Source organism: Triturus cristatus, chromosome 10 (assembly GCF_964204655.1).
Source record: "Triturus cristatus chromosome 10, aTriCri1.1, whole genome shotgun sequence".
In the NCBI taxonomy this organism is placed as follows: Eukaryota; Metazoa; Chordata; class Amphibia; order Caudata; family Salamandridae; genus Triturus; species Triturus cristatus.
The window spans coordinates 33,219,660-33,247,056 of record NC_140593.1 but is presented as its reverse complement, the minus strand read 5'-3'; positions in this window follow the sequence as shown (position 1 = coordinate 33,247,056).

Below are 27,397 nucleotides of genomic sequence, written 5' to 3'. Positions count from 1 at the left end.
AACCACGCTACTACAACAACAGGACAGGGCAGGCCCACGGCACCCACACAACCTACACTAAGCTTAGATTTTGACTGAGCCAAAGAGCACACATAACATATACAGCAACATAGCATTTTCCAAATTAAGTAACTAAATCAATGCACTGCTGTCTGTCATACAACTACACTTGACTCCACCACTGCACAGACATAGAGGTCTTTTGTGGCTGTTGTTGACTTGTTTACCTTTTATGCCACTTCATGAAACACCCCAAGTTATTCCATCAATCATCGCCAATCCTACTGACTAACCGCGAAGAGTATAGTATGTGGTCATCATCATCATGGTGTCCAACTCAGTCTGTAGTGTACCGAGTGAGTCCAGATTCCATATTCAAAAATGCAATTAATCGGCCTGCAGTAGAAGTACAATTTTGTTATTAAACAACAAGAAGCGAAACATTGACTTGAGTCACTTTTAGTGTGTAGATTAAATACTAGTACACTTCATGTACAACAACAACACAAACACCAATCACTCAGAGTCAGCGTCCAATGCATGCCATCTCTACCTGTTTTCATCTTAAGGGGCAGTCCCTCTTGGCTTAGAAATGAGGATTGCTATAGTCATGTTCTTTTGGAGGGACTTGATGAAGCAGGCACACATTTCTTGTACTATTCTCTCCATCCAGTGTCTGGCTTGAGGGAAATGGATTTATGGCAAGTCAGGATGGATGGAGCAGGACTCAGAGGAGTGGACTTCTTTAATAAATGCACACAGTTGCAACTCCAATACACACAAATAATCAAAGTAAATAAGGAAGAAATAAAGTAACAAGTTGAAAGCCTAGTTCTAAGGGAAGTAGAGCTCGTCCTCAAACTCTGGTGGTTCACCAGAAGCAGGTCTTCTACCACACTACTTCCGTCACCTAAATCACTTTTCTCCTCTTCCTGCTGTGCTTCAGGAATGGTGTAATCCGGTGGTATAAAGTACTGATTCATTTTAATCATGGTTAACCTCTCCACGTGTTGGGGCGAGAGACTGTTTACTTTTCACTATTACAATGGCACCAGCAGCACCGAAATCATGCTCAGAAGAGATACTTGTGACAGGGCAAGCCAGATAGTTCATAACCAGCCTGCTGATCACTGGCCAATGGCGACTTTTCCCATACAAATACAGCAATGCGTTTTGATCAATGTAGTCCTCTGTTGGGTCATCCAGATAGGCCTGGACCATTCGCTCAATACTCAAGGGTGCTGCACTTTGCCCGGCCTCTTTTGCCTTTGCATTTGCATCAGCACTGGACCTAACAAGCCCTTGCTGTAGAAACCATTCCTGTGCCGGTTTTACTGGGACTGATGACCCTGTTCTTTCTGTTGTTGATGTTGGTGGTTTTGACTGCTGTGAGCCAAACGCACTGCCCTCAGGCTCTGAAGTTGAACTTGATGCCGGCTGCCCTGCAGTACTTGTTGTGGGCTGGAGTAGCGTGCCTAATTTCCAGCAGGTCTTTTTCAAAGCAACTGGCTACCGCAGCTATCCAAGTTTTGTACTTATCAACATCCACTTGTGAAAAAGGAATTAATGTGTTAGTGTTCAGTACTGCTTTGTACCGTGGATCCAGAATTGTGGCAGAAATGTAATGGTTGGATATCACAATCTCAGTTTGTACCCTTGTATTTTCAGCTAAGCGAAAGGTCATGCCTTTCACAGTAGCATCCCCTAGTCTGCGCATGACAAATTCATTGATTGGTCTGTACTGCTCAATCAGATGTCAAGCATGTAATAAGTTGAGTTCCAACGAGTTGGCACCTCCTGGTTGAGTGTTTTAACTGGCACTCTGCACTCATGTTGAATGATCCTCAGCTGCTATCAGGCTTTAAAAGAATGACTGAAATGTGTGCCTATTCTTCGGCAGGTGGTCAGTAAGTTGATGACTTGGTATTCTTTTTTCAGAAAGTCTTGAACAATGATGTTAATGCAGTGAGCCAAACACAAGCCCCTGAAATAGCCACAATCGCCCATGGCCTTAACTATATTACTGTCATTGTCCGTGGCATCAAAACCAATGTAAGCCCTCTTGCATGCAGCCATTCAAAGACCTTGCTGTTAAACTCTTCCAAAATGTTTGCAGCAGTATGAGAGTTCTCCATGGCAAACATGGCTACATTTGCATGATTCCGAGTGGCATTAAAAATCTCAGCAGTGTCAACACCTGCAGATAACTTTTCTATAACCCCCACAAAAGAGATCCAGTGTGCAGTGATGCACATGTAATCAGTGACTTGGCAACTGGTCCACATGTCTGTTGTCATGTGGATACTGTGAACAACACTCCGCAGCAAAGCTTGTCCAAGCAATTCAAGCACATCATGATGTAGTGCTGGAGCAGCAACTCTGGCAAAATAAGACCGACTGGGAACCTTCCATGTTGTGCTGATGGCTGTCACAAGTTCAAGAAAACCCACCCCTTCCACAAAAGAAAAAGGGAGAAGGTCCAGCGCTAACACTTTAGCCAGCTTCGCATTGTACAAACATGTTGTTGGGTGGTTGCGTTCGTACTGCCCCTCCGACCTAAACATGCTGAGAATGGTAGGCTGGATGTATTTTTTTTCTGGTGCCACTGATGCAGGTGACTTCTTGATGCCAGATGTTGTTAGGCTCAACCCGCACTTTTTTTTGTTTAGGTACTCTGTTGCCTTGGTGTCTCACTCTCAGCCTGACCCTTACTCTTGTGCCACTAAGATGTTGCTGAGGCTGATGAGGATGTGGGTGGTACCACTGCACTGCTGGGAACAGGGCTATTGTGTGTTCCAGAGAAAAGGTCTCCCTCTTGTTCACTTTCAACTGCAATGTTATCTCCACCAACAGCAATGGGTGCCATTTTTCTTGTTTGACCTTTAATGTGTTCCTCCCACTGGATCAAGTGGTGTGTTTTCAGATGGGTTGTTTGGCCTCCGGTACCATAGTTTGTACCAAGCTTACCCCGGCTAACACCTTGTTTACAAATGGAACAAAAAGCAACGTTCTCCTCCTTACTGCTATCTGAAAAGAAGTCCCAAACTGGGGAGGTGAACTTTCTGGAGCAGCTGTAGGCACTTGCAATGCCAGATGAACTGAAGGGTGGGCGTGGAATCTGACTCTGTGCATTACCACTACCTACTTCTACTGAGGCGGTTGTGGTCGATGTAGGTCGCTGCCGGGCCTTTGTAAATGCAAATATGGAAGCTGGAGGTGGTGTTGGTTAGGGGTGGGCGGAATTTGCGGAATTAACCTCCGCAAATTATCGCGAGAATGCAGAAAATCTCCGCAAACACGCCGGAAATATCGCGAAGATGCGGAAGTTTTTTTGCCGCCTGTTCGCGGTATTTTTTGCGTGTTCGCGGGTCGCCAACTTACCCATGCGGTCGCTCACGGGCGCGGCCATCTTGTTTTCACTTGTCCCACCCTCTGGCGTTGTTTACTTCCTGTTCCGGGTCGCGCAATGCATGTTCGCGGTCGATATTTCCTGTTCGCGATCGCTTTTACTTGATCGCGTTGCTTTTTGCTTGCTCAGGGAGAAAATATCGCGCGAACTTGCGCACGTGGTCGCAACGGGCGCGGCCATCTTGTTTTCCACTCTATTGCATGGTTCTGGGGCCTGATTTTCAATCCTCCCTAAATCTTTTCAATCCTTTATTACTTATTATTTCTCTAACTATTTTCCTGCCTCTATATTTTTGGTTTTTGTGTACTTTTTTTTAGTTTTTTAGCTACTTTTTCTCTTTGTATTGCCCGCTATTTATTTCCTTTACTCCTTTATTTATTTTACCTTTTCTTTCCCGCCCCGTCCCCAGAACCATGTCCAAGGGCAGGGCTGTTCGCCGGCGCAGCCAGAGCCGCGACCGCCTTCCTTGCGGAAGGCGGCGCCCACAAGGGGTGCATGCACGGGCCTTATTTGGGGAGGCGGAGTTGGCTGCACTAATTTTCTTTGTGCAGCGCCACCTCCCCTCAACCCTGGCAGCAGGTGGCAGGCCTGGGTCCGGGTACGGCCTCCGGGAGCGTCGGCAGCGGTGGGGGAAGGTGCGCCGGGCAGTGTCGCGCATCTCTGGGGTCCGGCGCACCCAGGCACAGCTGACGCACCGGTGGTCCGACATCCTGGACCGTGAGCAGGACCTGCTGGACCTGCTAGGAGTGGAGGTCCCGGGGCTTGGTGAGTACCTATTTAATTATTACAACTTTGTGTCTGTTCTTCTGCTCTATGTTATATATTGCGAATATCTTTTTTTCCTTCCAACCAGCTAGAATGTTGCTGCTTGCAATACATTCCAGGTTAATAACGTTTAAAAGTCTTCTGTGATTATGACACAGGTGCTCTTCTGTGCTACTACTAATCTTACTTGTTTGCAGCTTTGCGTTTGCGCTTGCTTAGCGTGATTCTTTACGAGTTTATTTTAGAGAAATTAAGTTACGTAATGCTACAGTGACTCACGTCCACTCCTTACTTTGTCCTGTCACTAATAGATAGGGGCGGATTGATACATAGGTTTAGGTACTTTGTATGAGCTTCTAATTGGTTAGTGGTATGCGTGATGCCCCCCTCACTCAGTTACGTGACGTGCTGCTAGTACGCCAGTCTTTAGAACCTTTCTAGTTTGTTCAATGAGTGGAGGTAGGCTTTGCAGTTACTTAGCAGTAGCAGATCAGCATCAATCAAACCAAAATTTGGTGTATACAAAAAATGTAGTCATGTTCATGTGTCCTCCATGATTGGATCATACACATTGTTGAGGAATACAGTCGAAATGCATACTTAATGTACAATTGGCATGCCTGGAATAGGTGGGCTAGGTTGGGTGGTACGTTGTACTAATACTTAGGCTTACTTGTAACTTAGTTTTCTGGAATCAGAATGGAAGAATGGATTACTGTTGATAAATAGTAACTTAAGTAGTCGAACTGCGAATCCCCCGATATTACATGTTGACCAGATGAGATCGGTCAATGTAGTTATTGCAATTGTTTACATAAGTGTTTTTTGACCGTTGTTGAAAAATATTGTATTTGCTTAAGTTGACACCATCCATCAATGTTTGTCTCTTTCTTATATCTTTCCTGTTCATCAGCACCCAGGGGCAGACGGGCAGGGACTGGGCAGTCGGCGGGACAGGAACACCACGAGGAGGACACCGCTGAGGGCTCCTCTGCTGGCCCCAGTAAGTCTTCTTGTTTTTAATAATATTTCTTATTCCATAACTTTTACTGCCCCATTTCTCCCGAACTATAGTGTGTTTCCAAATGCTATTTTTTTACCACCAATTATCCTTCGATCTGTACGGTTTCAAAAAGCTTATCCCTGCCTCCGCTATGATGACTGAGTACTACTACATACTATCAGTCTGTCTGTCTGTACTGTAGTCGCTAGTCTTGCCCAGTTGGCCAGTGCCACTCTTTGTGAAAGGTTGTAATATAAAACTCATATTCACCAGTAGCTCGTACAATCCGTTGGGTCGTTGTCTTGTACTACTTTTTACTCTTGTTGATGTTTAGGCTTTGAAAATTCACAGCAACAGCCCTACCAGATTTCTTAATATTTTGATATGATACCCTATAGGACATACAACTGTTGTAGGGATCTTGCACATACATTTGCACCAGAAAATAGGATGTTGGTGATGGTAGGTTGGACCTTCCTTGCACACCTCAATCAGAAATTCCGCACCCACCACAATTCCACTGCTTGACTATAGTACTGTCTTGTCATACCTATTAGGTCTCGGAACCCTCCCCCCAAGATAACCAACAAGTAGACAACCCAGAACATTAACACACCCAACCTCTGTCGTGGAAGCAATTCACATGCACACCCTTACTTTAATTTGCTCAATCGTGTAAGTTAGTCCACTCCACACCAAATACCACAAAGTCTATGTAAGTTTAAAATTTTTATTTCAATTTGAGAAGGTCTGTACACTGTTTTCTTAGCAGCACCAACCGGCAAATCAATAACATTAAAACAATATACATTGTTACACTTATACAGTTGGGAATTAAATCATGATAACTGAAGTGGTGGAAGGCAGCACCACCATCCCATAGCAATTTAGTTTATATACATTTATAAATGAAGATGTGAGTGAAGGGACCCCTCACCTCAGAAGAACCTAGTACTGGTAGTTGGTGCATCGTTCAGAAGCTCTGGTTCATAGAAGCGAATCTTGCGTCTGTAATGCGAAAAAAGAAATGGTGTGCGTTAGTATATTGCAACTTGCAAGCATTTCTCAGCCGTGCCAAAAAGTGTAGCATCTATGGATAAGCAATATGGACTAACAGTAACAGTAGTACACCAGTTCTTCCTAAAAAAGTGGCTTGTTAATGTTTGTTGACCGCCTGTACGCAGCGCGTAGACTAGACAGTAGCAGTGTGAGGCAGGTCATGTGGGCTCAAAGGTGTCTTAAGAAGCTGCAAGGTAAAGGTAACGTCACATGTGCATGGCTAGGGCTAATCAAGCAAATGCTACAATGATCATATAACTTAGTGTCTACTCTACTACTACCTGATTTGTACTAGTGATTTATGTTAGTATTAACTCATTTTTCAACCTTGCTACTGATCAATAGGGGGGAGGTGTATATGTTGCCTAATAAATGTGTAATGTTTTCTAGGCGCACTACCGACCACCATTGCTGGGGCCAGCGAAGGCGACGCAGAGGGCGAGGATGCGGCAGTTGCAGATAGCAACGGAGGGGGAGTGGCAGCACCAGTGGCAGGCGGTGGTAAGTTAGATTCATAATCTTTAACTATTGTTGAACTTGACAGCACACTCACTGCAAAGGTGTACTGTATGTATATGTATACTGTAAAGTTGTGAATTAGGGCCCCATTAGGATGGTGGGCGTATTGCCCCCGCCGGGCTGGCTGGAATTCACTGCCGTCACAGCAGGGGCAAACCTCCCGCCATCCCTGTAGAAAATATTCAGACATGTCTAGGCGGAAAAGGGTTCAATATGGCGGTGGTGTCTCTCTCACCACACCGGCAGCCATATAATCTGCATTTTGGAATGCCTTTGCGTGGCGGCATTACCGTCCGCCACGGAAAGGCATGCACACATTGCAGAGTATGCTTGGGGGCCCCCATGGAGGGTACCTACCGATGCTATGGTACCCCCCCGACTTTCAAAGCAAAACGTGACAGGCTCCGTGCGAGGCCCGTCATGTTGTGCTTGGAAAAGCAGCACAACATTTTAGCATTGCTTTCAGCAAAGCCAACCAGAATTTAAATTTAAAATAACAGGGTGCGCCCGCCACTGTGCCGGGCGCATCATCCTAATTAATTGTCCCCACGGGACCCCCACCCTTTTTAGCAGTCGGATGGCGGGCGGACAAAGTCCGCCCGCTATCCGATGTCGTAAGTAAGTATGAGTTCTTGGGGACGTTTGAAGAGTGAACTAGAAGACTAGAATTCCCTTTAATTGGTATAGGACTAGGAGCCAGAGTATTGAGTAACCAATGGCCTCATCTATCTGATTTCAACTCCGCTTTGAAAGTTTTATGGAGAAGAGCACCTGGTGCACTGTTCAACTAAAAAGTGTAAGACAGGTGGAAGGAAGAAGGACGGGCGACATTTAAAATGTTATGTACTACTGTGCTTTATTTTATAGTGCTACTCTACCATGCCACTATGTGTATAAATAATTACCTTGTCCTACTGTTTTATTAAGACTATATTTTACAATTGTCTTGTTTTTTTCTTTTTGATACACAGCTACTCCGAAAATCAACCGGAAGGAGTTGGCCGCCAAGGCACGGCGCCGGAAGCTGGAGGCAATCCAGCAGGAATACCGGCGGCTGGTGGTCCTAGCCGAGGAGGAGGAGGAGGCTGCTGCAGCTGTTGAAGGCTCCTCCAGTGCCCCGGGCCCCAGCCACTGCCCTCCAGCGGTACGGCGCCACCGCCGGACGGCTGCCCGCCGCCACCGTGTCATCTCTGGTGCCCCCCCCCACTGTGGCTGCAACTGCCGCGGCCTTAGACGCCGCGTCGCCCATTTAGAGGACCAGATTCGTGTCCTCCTCCAGTCCCGCCCCACCAGTTAGTCCCTGTCACTGCCCCTTTTTTAATTCCTGTTCGTTCTTCACTCGTTTGGGCGTTCTCTATTTCTATGGACAGTCGTTGGGGTTAGGGAGGTGGGTGGGTTAGCTTTTGTGGGTTTAGTTTATTTGTTAGGGTCAATTAAATATATTTTTCTATGTTACATGCAATGTTGTTAATGTTTTGTAGGTGAGGTAACTGTTTTACATCACACTGTTTCTTTGCTGGTGCATGGCCGCCCATAGCGTGTGTTTGATTTCAATAATTTGCTGACTGTATAAGACACAAACAGATAGATGCGACACACCTCACTCATTGACTGGTCCTACTATGCATTCTTTGGAGTGGTGTTTGAAACTGACATCATTGACAACATGTCCATTATTGATTCTGCCTCCCCCAAACTTCTCTCTTACCGGTGCTTGATGTTTATGTCCAACTGTGGCACAGCACTGGCTGCATGGTGAAGATGGTTTCCTTTTTCATACATGCCATGATTGGGGTGGTGGTGGTAGTATAGTAGTTGTAGTATACACTGGCAGGGTGGCAGCATTTCCAAAAAAAGAAAAGGAGATATTCAATCGCCTTTGAGAGACTGTTAGAGGAGTAGTTGAATGAAGTACATCACAGAATTTACCGAGCAACAATTATATGCTCAAATATTCGACAAAAAAACTGAATGCTGGTTATTATGAGGATAGCCTACTAGACAGAGTTACAGACTATAGTTTTGTCGACTTGGCTATGCCTACAGTCTAACAGTTAGTGCTGTATATGAGGAATTACAACAAACAAATCCAATCAATGCCGGCAATTCATGCTGAGGTATATGTTCCTTTGTTAAATAAAATAACCTGTGAAATATCCTACTCATGGGTGGGCAAGCAGAAGAAGATCATCGCTCTGCATTGAAATTGAAGTAGTGTTGCTTTCACCACATCCGCCCCAGCAAGTGTGTGATTAAGTATTGGTGTACATTTAATTTAGTTACACCTCGACAATAAGTCACACAGCCCGGGGGAAGAGGGTTAGGGTCCGTTGATTGGATGGGAAGGGGGATTTTGGGAAAGGTTTGACATAGAAAAACAGTATGCATACATAGACAAACAAACGACAATCATTGAAGACTACCATACCATATCCATTCCATATGTTAAGGTATAAAAAAGGAAATGCATGCATGATGAGACCCGGATTACATACACTTCTATTTCTTGTTCTGTTCCGGCCTTAATACTTTAACAGATAGCAAATAGAAATTTTAAATATTAGTAGTGAAGAATCGTAAACACAGAGCAAACGTAATGATGATTGATAATAACAACTCCAAGAACACACTGTTGTAAAGAATGTATACAAGATATTAATCAAATTATTTAAAAGAAGTGAAAAGTGGATACTGTTACTGTCTTATCCTGGTCAAAAATGTGGACTGGTTTTTTGCATCTCGGCATTCCTCTTGCTCCTCTCGTCCATCAATCTTGGGTGTGTCGCCTCACCACTCGCCACTGCCCGGCTGGAATAAAAAGGTGATTGATTGGTAAGGTAATTAATATGCATTGTAATGTTTTACAAAGTTTTGGACAAGGCCCGGCCTGTAATTTTAGATTGAAAACCAAAGGGGATATTCAGAAAGAAAGTGAAAACAAATGCACAAGTGATGGTGTAGTGCAACAAGAACACTTTCCGAGGTGGCATGTATGCATATGCATCATCTCTACTGTAGTCTGTTTCCAGCATAGACCTTCAACAGTAACAGGAGAGATCAGGCCCACAGTGCTTACCATTAGCACATCCTACGTTAACACTTTAGAGTCCTTTTTTTTTTTCTCTCAAAGAGTTGGACAAACGCAAAGCACATTATCCATTCCAGACATAGCATTTTACAGTTAAAGTTAGTAAAATCAATGCACTGCAGTCATCCCACCGCTACACTCTATTCAACTTCTACACAGACATTTGGGTGTGCTGTGGTTGTTGTTCACGTGTTTACCTTTAGGCTTTTCCGTTTTATGCCACTCATGAAACATCCTCCTGACTTCATCATCAGCTCTGATACTTCTACTGACTGAAGATCGGCCTGCAGTACAAGTGTAATTTTTATAACACAACAAGAGTAGAAATATAAATATTACTGACTTGAGTCATTCTTTATTGTGTACAGAAAGATAGATTACGACTAGTACACTTTGACATCACTTTGTGCACAACAAACAACGCAAACACAAAGACCAATAGCTCAGAGTCAGGTGTCCAATGCATGCCATTAATTATCATCATTTATTACCTGTTCCTTCTCATCTTAAGTTAACGGGCCGTCTCTTTCGCCATCATCATGACGGACGGTGCTGTTAAGTCACAGTCATTTGCATTGCACAGATTGAGTGAGTCCCCTTCCTGTATTGAATTAAAAGCAATGTATCACCAAGATGCAGGAGAAGTACACATTTCTTGTTTGCCAGAAGAGGAAAATTAGTAATTACTAGTGTGTTCTGTAGAAAGTTGATTAGTGGCAGTGCACAATTACATCAATTCATGCGCAACACACCACAAAATCTACATCATTCAGTCTGCTATTCTGCGGCCAATGCATGGCATCAATCATTACCTGTTGCATCTCATCTCGTTAACGCTGCAGGCCGTCTCTTTCGCCATCATCATCACGGACGGTGCTGTTAAGTCAGTCATTTGCATTGCGCAGATTGAGTGAGTCCCCTTCCTGTATTGAATTAAAAGCAATGTATCACCAAGATGCAGGAGAGAAGTACACATTTCTTGTTTGCCAGAAGAGGAAAATTAGTAATTACTAGTGTGTTCTGTAGAAAGTTGATTAGTGGCAGTGCACAATTACATCAATTCATGCGCAACACACCACAAAATCTACATCATTCAGTCTGCTATTCTGCGGCCAATGCATGGCATCAATCATTACCTGTTGCATCTCATCTCGTTAACGCTGCAGGCCGTCTCTTTCGCCATCATCATGACGGACGGTGCAGTTAAGTCAGTCATTTGCATTGCGCAGATTGAGTGAGTCCCCTTCCTGTATTGAATTAAAAGCAATGTATCACCAAGATGCAGGAGAGAAGTACACATTTCTTGTTTGCCAGAAGGGGAAAATGAGTAATTACTAGTGTGTTCTGTAGAAAGTTGATTAGTGGCAGTGCACAATTACATCAATTCATGCGCAACACACCACAAAATCTACATCATTCAGTCTGCTATTCTGCGGCCAATGCATGGCATCAATCATTACCTGTTGCATCTCATCTCGTTAACGCTGCAGGCCGTCTCTTTCGCCATCATCATGATGGACGGTGCTGTTAAGTCACAGTCATTTGCATTGCGCAGATTGAGTGAGTCCCCTTCCTGTATTGAATTAAAAGCAATGTATCACCAAGATGCAGGAGAAGTACACATTTCTTGTTTGCCAGAAGAGGAAAATTAGTGTGTTCTGTAGAATGTTGATTAGTGGCAGTGCACAGTCAATTACATCAATTCATTCATGCGCAACACACACAACAAAATCTACATCACTCAGTCTGCTTTTCTGCGGACAATGCATGGCATCAATCATTACCTGTTGCATCTTATTTTCAGTTAATGGCCAGTCTCTCTCGGCTCTGAAGGAGGATAGCTATAGAAGTCATCAGATTCATGGTCCACTTGTTTTGGAAGGACGAGGAAAGTTTGAATTTGTTGTTACCATCATCCAATCATCATTCATGAGGGAAATGGAATTGACCAGGAGATGCAGTATGATCGAGCGGAGGAGCTGGATTCTGAGGACTGTAGTGTCAAATGGCAGACACCTGAAACTTGTATCTTAAATTAGAAGATTAGAAGACGGTGATAATGCATTGGTTGCGATTCACAAGTTTATAACCGGAACAACAGACACAAACAAAGGGGGAAAAAAGGGAGGAAGACAGTAAGTGCGAGCCTAATTGTCAGGGAAGTATAGCTCGTCCTCAAACTCTGGGGGATCTTCCAGTAGTAGGTAATCATCTGACACAATACTTCCGTCACCTGAGCCGCTGTCCTCATCTTCCTCTGTTGATTCATGCATTGTGTCATTCGGTGGTATGAAGTGCTGATTCATTTTGATCATTGTTAACCTCTCCACGTTTTTGGGAGATAGACTGGTCCTTCTCAAGGTTACAATGGAACCTGCAGCACTGAAAACATGTTCGGAAGAGACACTTGCGACAGGGCAAGCCAGATAGCTTATCGCCAGCCTGCTGAGCTGTGGCCATTCAGACCTTTTCCTATGCCAATACTGCACTGGGTTTTGATCAACGTACACCTCTGTTGGGTCGTCCAGATAGGCCTGGACCATCCGCTCAATGTTCAGGGTTGCTGCTGGTAAGCTTTTGTGCTGTTTTTTCTGTGCATCAGCACTGTGCTTAAGGCCCATCTTTACATACCAATCTGATAATGATTGTACTCGGCCGAATGATCCAGTTATTGTTTTTGTAGTCGATGGTGATGGTGAGTGTTGCGATTGTGAGCCAACCGCACTGCCCTCAGCCGACGAAGTTGCACTTGATTCTGCATGGCCTGCTTCAGTATCAGTACTTGTTGTGGGTTGATGTGGCGGGATTTTAATTAGCAGCCCTTCGTTTTCAATCTTGATGGCTGCTTCAGCTATACAACTTTTGTAGCGGGCAACATCAGTGTCGGAAAAAGAACGGAATAGTCCTAATTTTGCACGTGGATCCAGAATTGTGGCACAAATGTAATGTTCTTGTGACAAAATTTTATTTTGTATCCTTACATTTTCTGATAAGCGCCTGGATAAGCTCTCCACCAAGTCATGGGCTTGCCTTCTGTCCTCTACACCTTTGTAGGATTCAGACACATTATTCAGCTCATGCTCTAGCATTTGCAACAATGGGATAGCTTGGCCCATTGTACAGTCCTCCTTGCTGACTTCACGTGTGAAGACCTCAAAAGGAGACAGCATCTCAGTCAGGCATTGAATTAGGGTCCATTGCTCCCTCTGAAGGGTCATGCCTTTAACACTAGCATCACTGCTTCTGTACCAGACATAATCATTGAGTGACCTGTGCTGTTCGTACAGACGATCAAGCATGTAATACGTTGAGTTCCAACGTGTTGCCACCTCCTGGATGAGTGCCTTGACTGGCACCCTACGCTCACGTTGGAGGATCCTCAGCTGCTTCCGAGCTTTAAAAGAATGGCTGAAATGAGTGCATATTCTTCGGCAGATGGACAGTAAATTGCTTACTATGGGTTCTTTTTTCAGAAAGTCTTGCACTATAATGTTTATGCAGTGTGCCAAACACGGAACCCTGAAATAGGAACCAAGTTCCATGGCCTTAAGTACATTACTGCCATTGTCTGTGGCAACAAAACCAATACCAAGCCCTCTGGGCTGCAGCCATTCCAAAACCTTGGTGCGAAACTCTTCTAAAATGTTTTCAGCCGTATGAGATTTCTCCATGGCGAACATGGCTACAGTTGCATGTTTCCGAGTACCTTCAAAAATCGCAGCTGTGTCAACAACACCTCGTGCAGATAGTTGATCTTTAACCCCCACAAAAGAGATCCAGTGTGCAGTGATACACATGTAATCTGTGGCTTGGCAACTGGTCCACATGTCTGTTGTCAGGTGGATATTGTGCACAGCACTCTTCTGCAAAGCTTGTCCAACCAATTCCAGCACATCATGATGTAGTGCCGGAACAGCAATTCTTGCGAAATAGGACCGGCTTGGAACTTTCCATTTCGGGCAGATGGCAGACACAAATTCAAGGAAACCCACCCCTTCCACAAATGAAAAAGGAAGAAGGTCCAGCGCTAACATTTTAGCCAGCTTCGCATTGTACAATCGTGCCGTTGGGTGGTTGCGTTGGAACTGCCCCTCCAACCTAAACATGCTGTCAATGGTAGGCTGGCTTACTTTCCTTAGTGGTGCCATTAACCCACTAAGGCTCAACGACACAGATTGTCTCATTGAGGTACTCGCCGGTCGCCTTGGTGTCTCACCCACACTCTGAGTATGGCTCTCACTGCGGTGCCACTCTGATGTTACTGAGGAGGATGTGGGCGTTACCACTGCAGTGACTGCACTACTGGAGACAGGGCTAGAAATGCCTCCCTGTTCTTCACCTGCCACCACAATAATATCGCTCCCTGATTCCTGACCAACTTCAAAGGGTTTAGTTTTCCTACTTTCTTTTAACTTAAGTAGGTGATCCTCCCACACAATAGTGTGGTGTATTCTGAGATGACTTGCTTGTCCTCCGGTACCATAGTTTGTACCAAGCTTACCACGCCGAACACCTTGCCGACAAATTGCGCATGTAGCAACGTTCTCCTCCTTGGCGCTAACAGAAAAGAAGTCCCAAACTGGGGAGGAGAACTTTCTGGCACTGCTGGATGTGCCACTTTCAACACCAGATGAACTTGAGGGGGTGCTTGAAAATATGTGACCCTGTCCACCTACACTGTGACTTTTACTACCACTTCCTACTGAGGTGGTTGAGCTGGATGTAGGTCCCTGCCGGGCCTTGGAAAATATGGCAGCTGGAGGTAGTGGTGGTGTAACCTGTGTTGGTGAAATCCGTGCTACATCCCGCTCAGTAGCAGCCTTTCTGGATAGGGTTAGAATGTCGGTCTCCAATCCCTTTGGGGCGGGAGTAATGTGCGTGATGACTGGCTCGTCTTCATCAACATCATCACCCCCCTCTTCCACATCTACCTCCATAACTCTAAGTTTTTCTGGGACCTTCCTTTTCAGAAGCAATGTCTTGTGGCGTACTTCACTCTCAGACCGAGCTGGTGAGACCCAAGTCTCATCACGATCATCAGAAGCGGGGCTTGAAGAAGAAGATGATGGACTAAGCCTCCTTTTCCTTGCTGGTGGTCTGGAAGACAATAGATGTTCTGAAACAGTGGTTTGACTTCGCTCCGCTTTGTCTGCAGGAAGCTCGATTTCCTGAAATGCCCCTACGTCAGGAGCAACAACTACTATGGTGGGCTGTTGTGGCGGCTGCTGCTGTTCTGGTTGCGGCGGCTGCTGCTGTTCTGGTTGCGGCGGCTGCTGCTGCTGTTCTGGTTGCGGCGGCTGCTGCTGCTGTTCTGGTTGCGGCGGCTGCTGCTGCTGTTCTGGTTGCGGCGGCTGCTGCTGCTGTTCTTGTTGCGGCGGCTGCTGCTGCTGTTCTTGTTGCGGCGGCTGCTGCTGCTGTTCTTGTTGCGGCGGCTGCTGCTGCTGTTCTTGTTGCGGCGGCTGCTGCTGCTGTTCTTGTTGCGGCGGCTGCTGCTGCTGTTCTTGTTGCGGCGGCTGCACACTGATCTGCTGAGTTTGCGCCTGCGTTGAACTTGATTGTGTACTACTTTGCGGTAATGACATTTCTTCAACACCGCTGCCCGTTAGTAGACTGGCTACCTCTGCGACAGTAAAGCCCTTGGGCCTAGGTTGGTGGGGTTGCTGGACCGCTGTGCTGCTCCCAGCTTGGTTCCCGGACAACGCTTTGGTGCCAAAAAAAACCTTGGCCGGCACACCACCAGTCGTGGCACTTCCTTTTTCTGTTCCTTCTTCTCACCAGCAACTTTCTTGGTACTGGACCTGGTACCTTTCTTTGGGGCCATCTTATTCCGACGTCAGGCAGGAGGCAGATGCACAACAAGTTCTGGTCACACGTGGGCGTGATGCGCAGCAGGACTTCTGTCTGGCTGGCAGTACAACGGGTAGCCAGGTGATGCCGATGACACCTCCTACTCTGTCTTTTGTGCACCTAAAAGCAAAGAAGACAGGAGAAGAACATCAGTGAAATGTTGCATTTGTTTTTGTGGTTCAGTTACTTAGTACTGTACTAGTGCAAACAAAAGATAGTCTAGCCATTTATGAATTTTTTTTAACTAGAGCTATGTTATACTACTAGTACTGTGTACAGCCACACTACACTCTCAGGAAGGTGATGTCTAAAAATTCAACAGATCACATAGAAAACACTTGATCAATAAAGCTGTGGCTACCTGCTCTGGTAGCAGTGGATGAAAGCAGGCCTGCTGGCAGACAAGGCCAGGCAAGCTTGCAGGCCTAGGCCTCAAAATGGCCACCAGCCACATGGCGAGCCCCAACAACATCAGCAAGGCCACCCCAAAAAACACACTTCCCCAACTCAATCCAATGCCATCCATGCCCTAAATGATGTCTAAATTCAACAGAGCACACAGAAAACAGTAGATTACTAAAGCTGTGGCTACCTGCTCTGGTAGCAGTGGATGAAAGCAGGCCTGCTGGCAGACAAGGCCAGGCAAGCTTGCAGGCCTAGGCCTCAAAATGGCCACCAGCCACATGGCCAGGCCCAACAACATCAGCAAGGCCACCCCAAAAAACACACTTCCCCAACTCAATCCAATGCCATCCATGCCCAAAATGATGTCTAAATTCAACAGAGCACACAGAAAACAGTAGATTACTAAAGCTGTGGCTACCTGCTCTGGTAGCAGTGGATGAAAGCAGGCCTGTTGGCAGACAAGGCCAGGCAAGCTTGCAGGCCTAGGCCTCAAAATGGCCACCAGCCACATGGCGAGCCCCAACAACATCAGCAAGGCCACCCCAAAAAACACACTTCCCCAACTCAATCCAATGCCATCCATGCCCTAAATGATGTCTAAATTCAACAGAGCACACAGAAAACAGTAGATTACTAAAGCTGTGGCTACCTGCTCTGGTAGCAGTGGATGAAAGCAGGCCTGTTGGCAGACAAGGCCAGGCAAGCTTGCAGGCCTAGGCCTCAAAATGGCCACCAGCCACATGGCGAGCCCCAACAACATCAGCAAGGCCACCCCAAAAAACACACTTCCCCAACTCAATCCAATGCCATCCATGCCCTAAATGATGTCTAAATTCAACAGAGCAAACAGAAAACAGTAGATTACTAAAGCTGTGGCTACCTGCTCTGGTAGCAGTGGATGAAAGCAGGCCTGTTGGCAGACAAGGCCAGGCAAGCTTGCAGGCCTAGGCCTCAAAATGGCCACCAGCCACATGTCCAGGCCCAACAACATCAGCAAGGCCACCCCAAAAAACACACTTCCCCAACTCAATCCAATGCCATCCATGCCCTAAATGTGATTGAAAATGAAATATATTCAAAAAACAAAAGGAACAGTTGCTTCATCATGCACACACACACCCATGAGGCCATGCCCATGGCTAGCTCGGGCCTACTACTACAACCCACAAAATTAAAATAAATTAAAAAAAAAAAAAGGAATGATGATAATTAATTATCAAAAATAAATTGTAGTTACACAACAACTGCAATGCCCACAATCAAACACAACAACCACTTACTTGTAAAATATCCTATTCCAAAAATCCTGAAATCCAATTGCAATGATGCAGCAGACAAAAAGAGTGATCTTTCCAGCTCCAAATCCAAAGGCAGAATGAGCAGGAGATGGAAAAAGCACTGGGAGGAGCCTGCTGGACAGGAACAGGAAGTTGGAGAATCTGTGTCACTTCCTCCCTCTCTCCACCTTGTAAAAAAAAAATGACTCCTTGCACAAAAAAGGAAAGCCAAATGTGAATGTAAGGAGTTCTTTTCATCCAAAATCAGTATTTTCAGATGGTTTCATGCTGCTAGAGCCGATATTCCTCTCCAAATTGTAAATTTTACGTTGTTGAGTTCTCCAGCTTCACATTACTTCCGCCGGCGTGTCGAAAACGATATGATCGCGTTCTCTTCTTTGTCCCTGTCGCGTTGGATATGACGTGTTCGCGGTCTCTTTCTCCTGTTCGCGTTCGATTTCATGTGCCCGCGTCCTCATTCTCTGGCTCGCGATGTAGAATGACATGTTCGAGATCTCAATCTTCTCATACTCGCGCGGTGCATGATCGCGAGAAGAAAGACGTGATCGCGCGACAAATGACGTGATCGCGCGAGACAGCGCAAAATGGCTACCAAAATCCAACATCTCGTGGAGAACACGACCGGGTCAAGAAAACTTGTCGGAGAACGCAGGGATTCAGGTAAGGCGATCGCGCGCGCGCGAGAATGTATAGTTTTACAGCGCGAGCAAGAAAAAAATTATCGCTAAGCTGCGGAATGCGGAAATTTTGACATTTTCGCGCTTTCCGCGGAACGCGAAAATGCCAAAATATCGCAATTTCCGCGAACGGAACGGAATTTTGGCCCAGGCCTAGTGTTGGTGCTACCTGTGTTGGTAGTATCCGTGTCACATCCCTCACAGCAATTTGGGATGAGGTAATGTCGGTCTACACTGGGGCGGGACTGATGTCCATGATGACTGGCTCGTCATCATCCTCCTCTTCTACATCTAATTCCATTACACTAAGGCTTTCTGGAAACGTATTTTTCTCTACCCTTGTCTTGATGCATCTCTCACTCTAAGACTGAGGTGGTGGCTTCCAAGGGGCATCTAGATCATCAGAAGGGGGGCTGGCAGAAGAACTTGATAGACTAACCCTCCTTTTCCTTGCTGGGGCACTGGAAGACAATGGATCTCTGGAAGAGTGGCTTGCTCTTCTTCCTCTGCAGGAAGCTTGATTTACTGAACTGCCCCTACTTCAGGAGGAAACACTGCTAATGTGGGCGGTGGTTGCAGCTGTTGTTGTCCACTTATCTGAGTTTCCTGCGTTGATTGGGTACTACTTTGCGATAACGATAAGTCAATTTCAGCATAGCTACTCGTTGGCGTTGTCGTGATGAGACTGGCTGCCTCTGTGATAGACATGGGCTTGGGCCTAGATTTGTGGGGTGGGTCCACTAATGCAGGGGTTAAACCAGATTGGTCGCACACTGCTACACCTACCAGGCTTGTTCCCCCAATGAAAATGGTCCCTGAAGGTCAGCGTCGGCGGATACACCTATGCTCGAGTGTGAATGCAAGTATGCGTGGCATGTGCCATCCCTGGACACGTGTTTCGAGGTAGTTGCCTCTCGTCAGCAGGGAGTAGGAAAATGTGTGGGGTTGCTGTGTAAGCTGCTAAAATCGTTATCAGGTCTAGTACCTCTCGTAGCGCGCAGGTGCGTAACCATGAGTCCGTCGACTCCACCGGCTCAAGGGAGCCTGAATATAAAGTTAAACCAGATTGGTCGCACACTGCTACACCTACCAGGCGTGTTCCCCCAATGAAAATGGTCCCTGAAGGTCAGCGTCGGCGGATACACCTATGCTCGAGTGTGAATGCAAGTATGCGTGGCGTGTGCCATCCCTGGACACGTGTTTCGAGGTAGTTGCCTCTCGTCAGCAGGGAGTAGGAAAATGTGTGGGGTTGCTGTGTAAGCTTCTAAAATCGTTATCAGGTCTAGTACCTCTCGTGGCGCGCAGGTGCGTAACCATGAGTCCGTCGACTCCACCGGCTCAAGGGAGCCTGAATATAAAGTTAAACCAGATTGTTCGCACACTGCTACACCTACCAGGCGTGTTCCCCCAATGAAAATGGTCCCTGAAGGTCAGCATCGGCGGATACACCTATGCTCGAGTGTGAATGCAAGTATGCGTGGCGTGTGCCATCCCTGGACACGTGTTTCGAGGTAGTTGCCTCTCGTCAGCAGGGAGTAGGAAAATGTGTGGGGTTGCTGTGTAAGCTGCTAAAATCGTTATCAGGTCTAGTACCTCTCGTAGCGCGCAGGTGCGTAACCATGAGTCCGTCGACTCCACCGGCTCAAGGGAGCCTGAATATAAAGTTAAACCAGATTGGTCGCACACTGCTACACCTACCAGGCGTGTTCCCCCAATGAAAATGGTCCCTGAAGGTCAGCGTCGGCGGATACACCTATGCTCGAGTGTGAATGCAAGTATGCGTGGCGTGTGCCATCCCTGGACACGTGTTTCGAGGTAGTTGCCTCTCGTCAGCAGGGAGTAGGAAAATGTGTGGGGTTGCTGTGTAAGCTGCTAAAATCGTTATCAGGTCTAGTACCTCTCGTAGCGCGCAGGTGCGTAACCATGAGTCCGTCGACTCCACCGGCTCAAGGGAGCCTGAATATAAAGTTAAACCAGATTGGTCGCACACTGCTACACCTACCAGGCGTGTTCCCCCAATGAAAATGGTCCCTGAAGGTCAGCGTCGGCGGATACACCTATGCTCGAGTGTGAATGCAAGTATGCGTGGCGTGTGCCATCCCTGGACACGTGTTTCGAGGTAGTTGCCTCTCATCAGCAGGGAGTAGGAAAATGTGTGGGGTTGCTGTGTAAGCTGCTAAAATCGTTATCAGGTCTAGTACCTCTCGTAGCGCGCAGGTGCGTAACCATGAGTCCCTCGACTCCACCGGCTCAAGGGAGCCTGAATATAAAGTTAAACCAGATTGGTCGCACACTGCTACACCTACCAGGCGTGTTCCCCCAATGAAAATGGTCCCTGAAGGTCAGCGCCGGCGGATACACCTATGCTCGAGTGTGAATGCAAGTATGCGTGGCGTGTGCCATCCCTGGACACGTGTTTCGAGGTAGTTGCCTCTCGTCAGCAGGGAGTAGGAAAATGTGTGGGGTTGCTGTGTAAGCTGCTAAAATCGTTATCAGGTCTAGTACCTCTCGTAGCGCGCAGGTGCGTAACCATGAGTCCGTCGACTCCACCGGCTCAAGGGAGCCTGAATATAAAGTTAAACCAGATTGGTCGCACACTGCTACACCTACCAGGCGTGTTCCCCCAATGAAAATGGTCCCTGAAGGTCAGCGTCGGCGGATACACCTATGCTCGAGTGTGAATGCAAGTATGCGTGGCGTGTGCCATCCCTGGACACGTGTTTCGAGGTAGTTGCCTCTCGTCAGCAGGGAGTAGGAAAATGTGTGGGGTTGCTGTGTAAGCTGCTAAAATCGTTATCAGGTCTAGTACCTCTCGTAGCGCGCAGGTGCGTAACCATGAGTCCGTCGACTCCACCGGCTCAAGGGAGCCTGAATATAAAGTTAAACCAGATTGGTCGCACACTGCTACACCTACCAGGCGTGTTCCCCCAATGAAAATGGTCCCTGAAGGTCAGCGTCGGCGGATACACCTATGCTCGAGTGTGAATGCAAGTATGCGTGGCGTGTGCCATCCCTGGACACGTGTTTCGAGGTAGTTGCCTCTCGTCAGCAGGGAGTAGGAAAATGTGTGGGGTTGCTGTGTAAGCTGCTAAAATCGTTATCAGGTCTAGTACCTCTCGTAGCGCGCAGGTGCGTAACCATGAGTCCGTCGACTCCACCGGCTCAAGGGAGCCTGAATATAAAGTTAAACCAGATTGGTCGCACACTGCTACACCTACACTACACTAATGCAGGGGTGCTGCTCCCAGCTTGATCCCCAGACACCGCTACTGCAGGCGCAATTTTTGTTTTCCCAAAAAAGATCTTGGTGGGCACACCAGGAGTGGTAAGTGGCACTTCCTTCTTCTCACTGGCAACTTTCTTTGGGGCCATCTTCTTCAGATGTCAGCAGCATGCAGTGGCACAAGTTGAAGAGATGTCTGTGGTCACATGTCATGTGATGTCGTGCGCAGCAGGACTTCTGTCTGGCAGTACAATGGCTGATGACTCCTCCTCCTCTTTTGTGCACCTAAATGCAAAGAAACAAGAAGAACATCAGTGAAACGTGGCATTTATTGTTGTGGTTCAATTTTCTACTGTACAAATAAACAAATCTAATATATAACTTAGTGTGTGGTCACACTTGTTAGTGTTATTATTAATATTATTAAAATGTTTTAACTCAGTTATTCAATTTTTTTAACAACAGTGTAGCCATTCGTACTGTGTACACTGAGGAAGGATAGGAAAGACAAAGAACAAAAACACAAATGTAATGGAACCTGGTTGGCATTGTGAATGTGATTGTGTATCACGTGGGAGGCAGCATCATTCAGGAAGCTGCAGCTGGCATTGGGGATGGAAGCAATAAGCCAAGAGGAACAAAGGAAAGCCATGCAGGCATATGGCAAAATCAGCACACTAACTACCACCACAAAATGGCCACCAGCCACATGGTCACTCACACAACAACAAGGAGGCCTGTAAAACAATGAACTCAAGCAGGCATATATGGCCAGACAAAGGAGGCATGCTAAACAACACAACTTTAATGCAACAATGCAAAAACGAAAATCCACAGGGCTGAAGAAAAGGTTTGCAAGTCACACAACAACCACACTCACCCAACAAAGGCATTTATTTAACACACATGACAAACATGAAATTTACCCCCAAAATAAAATTTTGCAATTTAATCCAATGCCATCCATGCCATAAATGATGTTTAAGTTCAACAGACGCAACAGAAACAGTTGTTTCATGCACACATGAGTAGCTTTGGGCCTACTGGCTGAAATGACTATTGGCAGACTACTGGGCTAGTGAATTAAATAAATGTTGCAAATTGATTGCAAATGTTGGAGAAAATGTATGAACTTTGCAACATGTTTCCTTCATAAAAGAAAACTAGTAGAAAAATTACATACAAAGTAAAACAAATAGGCCCCTACTGAACCTACAGGCCACCCACGACAATAAATTTGAAAAAAACAATGAAGAGTACCAAAAAATGCAGGTGCAGGTTTTACTCTGCATTCTACGCATAACGCAGAGTTGCCAAAAATCTGCAAACTCCGCAAGCAGAGCAGAGTTTTCTGCCCAGGGTTACTCTCTTCTCACAAATGGACCCACAGAGGCAGATAGAGTCAATAATACGTTAACCCATACCTCGACCATTTGTATCCAGTACATACCGGGACCCTCTCTTCTCGTATGTGTGGACACAAAGAGGCAGCTACAGTCAATAATAAATTAACCCATACCCTGACCGTCAGTATCCAGTACATACTGGGGACCTCTCTTCTCATATGTGTGGACCCACAGAGGCAGCTACAGTCAATAATAAATTAACCCATACCCTGATCGTCAGTATCCAGTACATACCGGGGACCTCTCTTCTCATATGTGTGGACCCGCAGAGGCAGCTCCAGTCAATAATAAATTATACCCATACCCTGACCGTCAGTATCCATTGCATACCGGGGACCTCTCTTCTCACATATGTGGACCCACAGAGGATGATAGAGTCAATAATACATTAAAGCTAAGCACAGAGCTGGACCCCTCACACCTCTTCTTTAAATGCTGCAAACAGTGACTTAAATCGTGTGAACTAACTCAAGATAAGGGCTCCCTACAGTCACTCATACAGGACAGCAAAATGGTTGTGACAGAGACCATCCTGAAGCTCCAACACTTTCTCAACCCAGTGACAGTCCCCTCTTCTACTCGTCTGTGTTAGCACCTTGTCAGGGGTATGAAGCACTACACAAATATACCAGCACTGCAACAAAGCACCTGTGTCGCTTTTCTTGTTATACAATTACATATGTATACTATATCATGGTGTTTCCAACTGTTCATCAGGCACACACTGGTACATGCATGTTCCCGTACATTGCAACATGTGCGCAGGTGTATACAAGCAATTACCAGCACACATGCACATCTTGACACAAACTCCTAGTAAGGGGTTCGTGTATTGCATGAGAGATATCACATAACAATAACTGAGTACCTGCAACATTGATCTTCCACTACATTCTAGGCAAGAATATAGTCACCATTCTCAATGTAAGTTATTCTTGTGATTTGCAACCATACTGGTGCATACAGGTGAATAATGTCCCTTGTGTGTGCGTATTGCTTTCTGTATGTATCCTGGTGTACACTGATCAAAAACAGCCCTTGTATGTACATACTGCTTCCTGTATATATGCTGGTGCACAGTGATTAATAATGGCCCTTACGTTTGCCTACTGCTTCCTGTATATATTCTGGTGCATACTGATCAATAATGGCCCTTACATGTGCATACTGCTTCCTGCATGTATCCTGGCGCTCACTGATCAAAAATGTCCCTGGCATTTGCATACTGCATCCGGTATATATATTCTGGTGTGCATTTATTAATAATGTCCCCTGTGTGTGCATACTGCTTCCTGTATATATTCTGCTGCGCACTGATCAATAATGGCCCTTACATATGCATACTGCGTCTGCTATATATTTTGATACACACTGATCAATAATGGCCCTTGCATTTGTCTACTGCTTCTGATATGTATATTCTAGTGAACACTGATGAATAATGGCCCTTGCATCTGCATACTGCTTCTAATATATATTCTGGTGTATACTGATCAATAATGACCCTTGCCTGTGCATACAGTTTCCAGTATTTACATCCAGTGCATAATGATCAATACTGGCCCTTGCATGTGTATACATCTTTCGGTATGTATTCCGGTGCATACTAATCAATAGTGGCCCTTGCATTTACATACTGCTTCCAGTATATATTCTGGTGCATACTGATCAATAACAACCCTCAAGTGTGCTTACTGCTTCCAGGATATATGCCGGTCTCACTGTTCAATAATGGCCCTTGTGTGTGCATACTGCTTCAAGTGAATATTCCGGTGCACACTGATCAATAATGGCCCTTGCGATTGCATACTGCTTTCGGTATGTATTGCAGTGCACATTGATCAATAATGGCCCTTGCATGTGCATACTGCTTCCAGTATATATTCCGGTCCACACTGATCAACAGTGGCCCTGGCACTTATGTGTTTTGTAAATACTACTTTCAGTATATATTCTGGTGTACAGTAATCAATACAGGCCATTGTGGTGGCATACTGCTTCTGATATGTACAAAATGATCCTGCAAGAAAGACGGACCAATGCCATGCAAGGCCTTAAAAACAATACACAAGGCTTTGAAATCGATGCGCTGGGGTACAGGAATGATGTAGTAAATACACTTGTAAAATATTGTTGATTCTAGGTGCATTTACACATTATTGTATTTGCTGTTGGAGATCTACAACTGCACTATTGGTGTATCCTAGCTGAATCCATGAATGTACTCACTCACCTATTCATCCATTCATGTACATACCAGTCCAAACAGATTTCAGTCCACGCATTCATGTACTTTACAACTGATTCATGCAAGTTTTCAATTGTTTTATTCACGTAATCACTTATGCAACACTTCATACTTGAAGTTTCCGATCCATCCGTGCAGTCACAGCCATTATTACCCAAGCACTCTGTCATTTACTCATCCATTCAACTGTTGATTCATTTCTCACAGTCTCCAGGTCACAGGTCCATACATACACACACTCGTAAATACACAGAGAAGAATATTCTCCTATAAAGAAGGCAGACCTAATATCTTTGCCAATGCTTGTTTTTATTACTGACACTCCACATCTCACTGCATCTGTTCTATTACCCAATGCACAGATTCCCCATTATTGAACACACACATTTCCCTTTAGTCCATTCATAAACGTTCCACTGCCATGTGCACGTCACAGTACTCAGCAGTTACAAGTGCTATCATTTATCACATATCTTGCTGAAACTTTAAGTCCACATATTTCCTACGATGTATGATAGACCTGTCAGCCTTAGCGTGGTCTTCCCCCAAACTCTTTCCCTGCTTACCCCCTCTTCTTTCTGATTCTTTTTGTTGACCTTAGATCTCTGAGGACTTTACCACTGCTGACCCATGTTATAGTACCTGTGCTTCTCGCCAAAACATGGTTAAAACTGGTATATATCCTCAAATGGGATATTTAATTTATCTGTCAGTCCTTAGTAGAGTATACTACCTGTGCCCAGGGTCTGTAAATTAAATGCTTCTTGTGGGCCTGCAGCACTGATTGTACCACCTACACAAGTAGTCCATTAACCATATCTCAGGCCTGCCACTGCAGATCCTGTGTGGCAGTTTACTACCACTTCAACTTGGTATTTAAAAACCCTTGCCAAGCATTAAGGTAGGCCATAAGTAGCTCATAGGGCAGCATACTGTGTACATAAAAGGTAGAACACATACTTTTAAATTTTGCAGGTACTGGTAGTGAAAAACACCAATATTTGTATTTCTCTACTGTGAGGCCTTCTCCTCTCATAGGTTAACATTGGGAATTCCGTATAACACTTTTAAGCTGTAATGTCTGATTAGAAAGGAGCATCTCTGTCATGGAATGGTAATGGCATACTTATGGGGTTGGTGACAGCTTGATTTTGTGCATTCCCTATAGACATACACACATTCAGGAAGGTTATGTGTGTCTTAGTGCCCCTTTGTACCCTTATGGCTCATCCTGGGCAGGATGGGACGGAGGAGCTGGCACTTACAGTCGAATAGGCAATGTCCTGTCCCTACACAAAGAGATGATTACCCCCACAGATAGTCTTGAGCCATTGCTGGGAAAAAAGGACTTTTGTGATTTTCAAAGACCCTTCTTTGAAGTCAGCTCTACTTCAAAGGCACAACTGGGTATAAGTACTGGGTCATTTATCCAACCAAGTCAGACACATCTGGACCTGTAAAGAACCTATGTGAGAAGAACTTCTGTGCTGCTACAAATGACTGACACTCTGATGGACTGCTGACCTGGAAGACCTGCTTTTCTGCTGTGCTGCTTTGCTGCCGGCTACTCTCTGACCCTGCTGAGGGAGAGCTGGGCTCTGTCTTGCAACCAAAGTGACCTCCTACTCCTGTGCTTGGTCCATTGGAAGTGGACCCAGATACTTCTTCCAGAGAAATCGATCCCTCTTTAGTCTGCGTGTAGAAGAAGCGGCCCATTGACCATGTTGCAGGAGAATAATTGGTGCATCGCACTCAGAACTAGAGCATCACATTCAGCGCATGACGCATGGGAACCGTTCATTGCTGCCACACCAGTGGGGAGAGATCGATGCATCCCCTCAACTGCATTGGAGAAACCCAGCTCATCTCACTCGGAACCAACCATCTCGGATTCAGCGCTTCGCCTTCAGAACAGACGCATAACCTCGATTGTGGGGTTGACACCAATGCATCACTCATTTGCACCCTGCATCTTTCTGGTGCAAAGAGGATCAGTTTACTTCATTCATTGGGCCTGCGTAGCTCCTGTCGTTGGCCTGTGCTCCATCATGGTTGGCCCGAACTCTTGACTTTGCCCCAGTATAGCGTGACCAGATAACCCCCATCTTTAAAAATGTATCTCTCGACTTTTACTTATTGTATTTTTGTCATTTTGGTCTTCATTTATTTACAAAATGATTCTTTATTTTTCTAACCTGGTGTGAAGTTTTTTTTGTGGTGCTTTCACTGTACTACTGTGTGTTGTGTTGCACAACTATTATAAACATTGCCTCTTTAGATAACTGACTGCTCTGTGCCAAGCACAGGTTATCTGAAAATATGTATCTGACTTACCCTGAGTAAGGTTTTGAGTCTTGCTTGGACAGGATGCATACCTCTGCAAACCATAAATACAATTTCTAACAATGTAGCATATATGTTTATCTCTAGAACAGAATACTGCTGTGCTT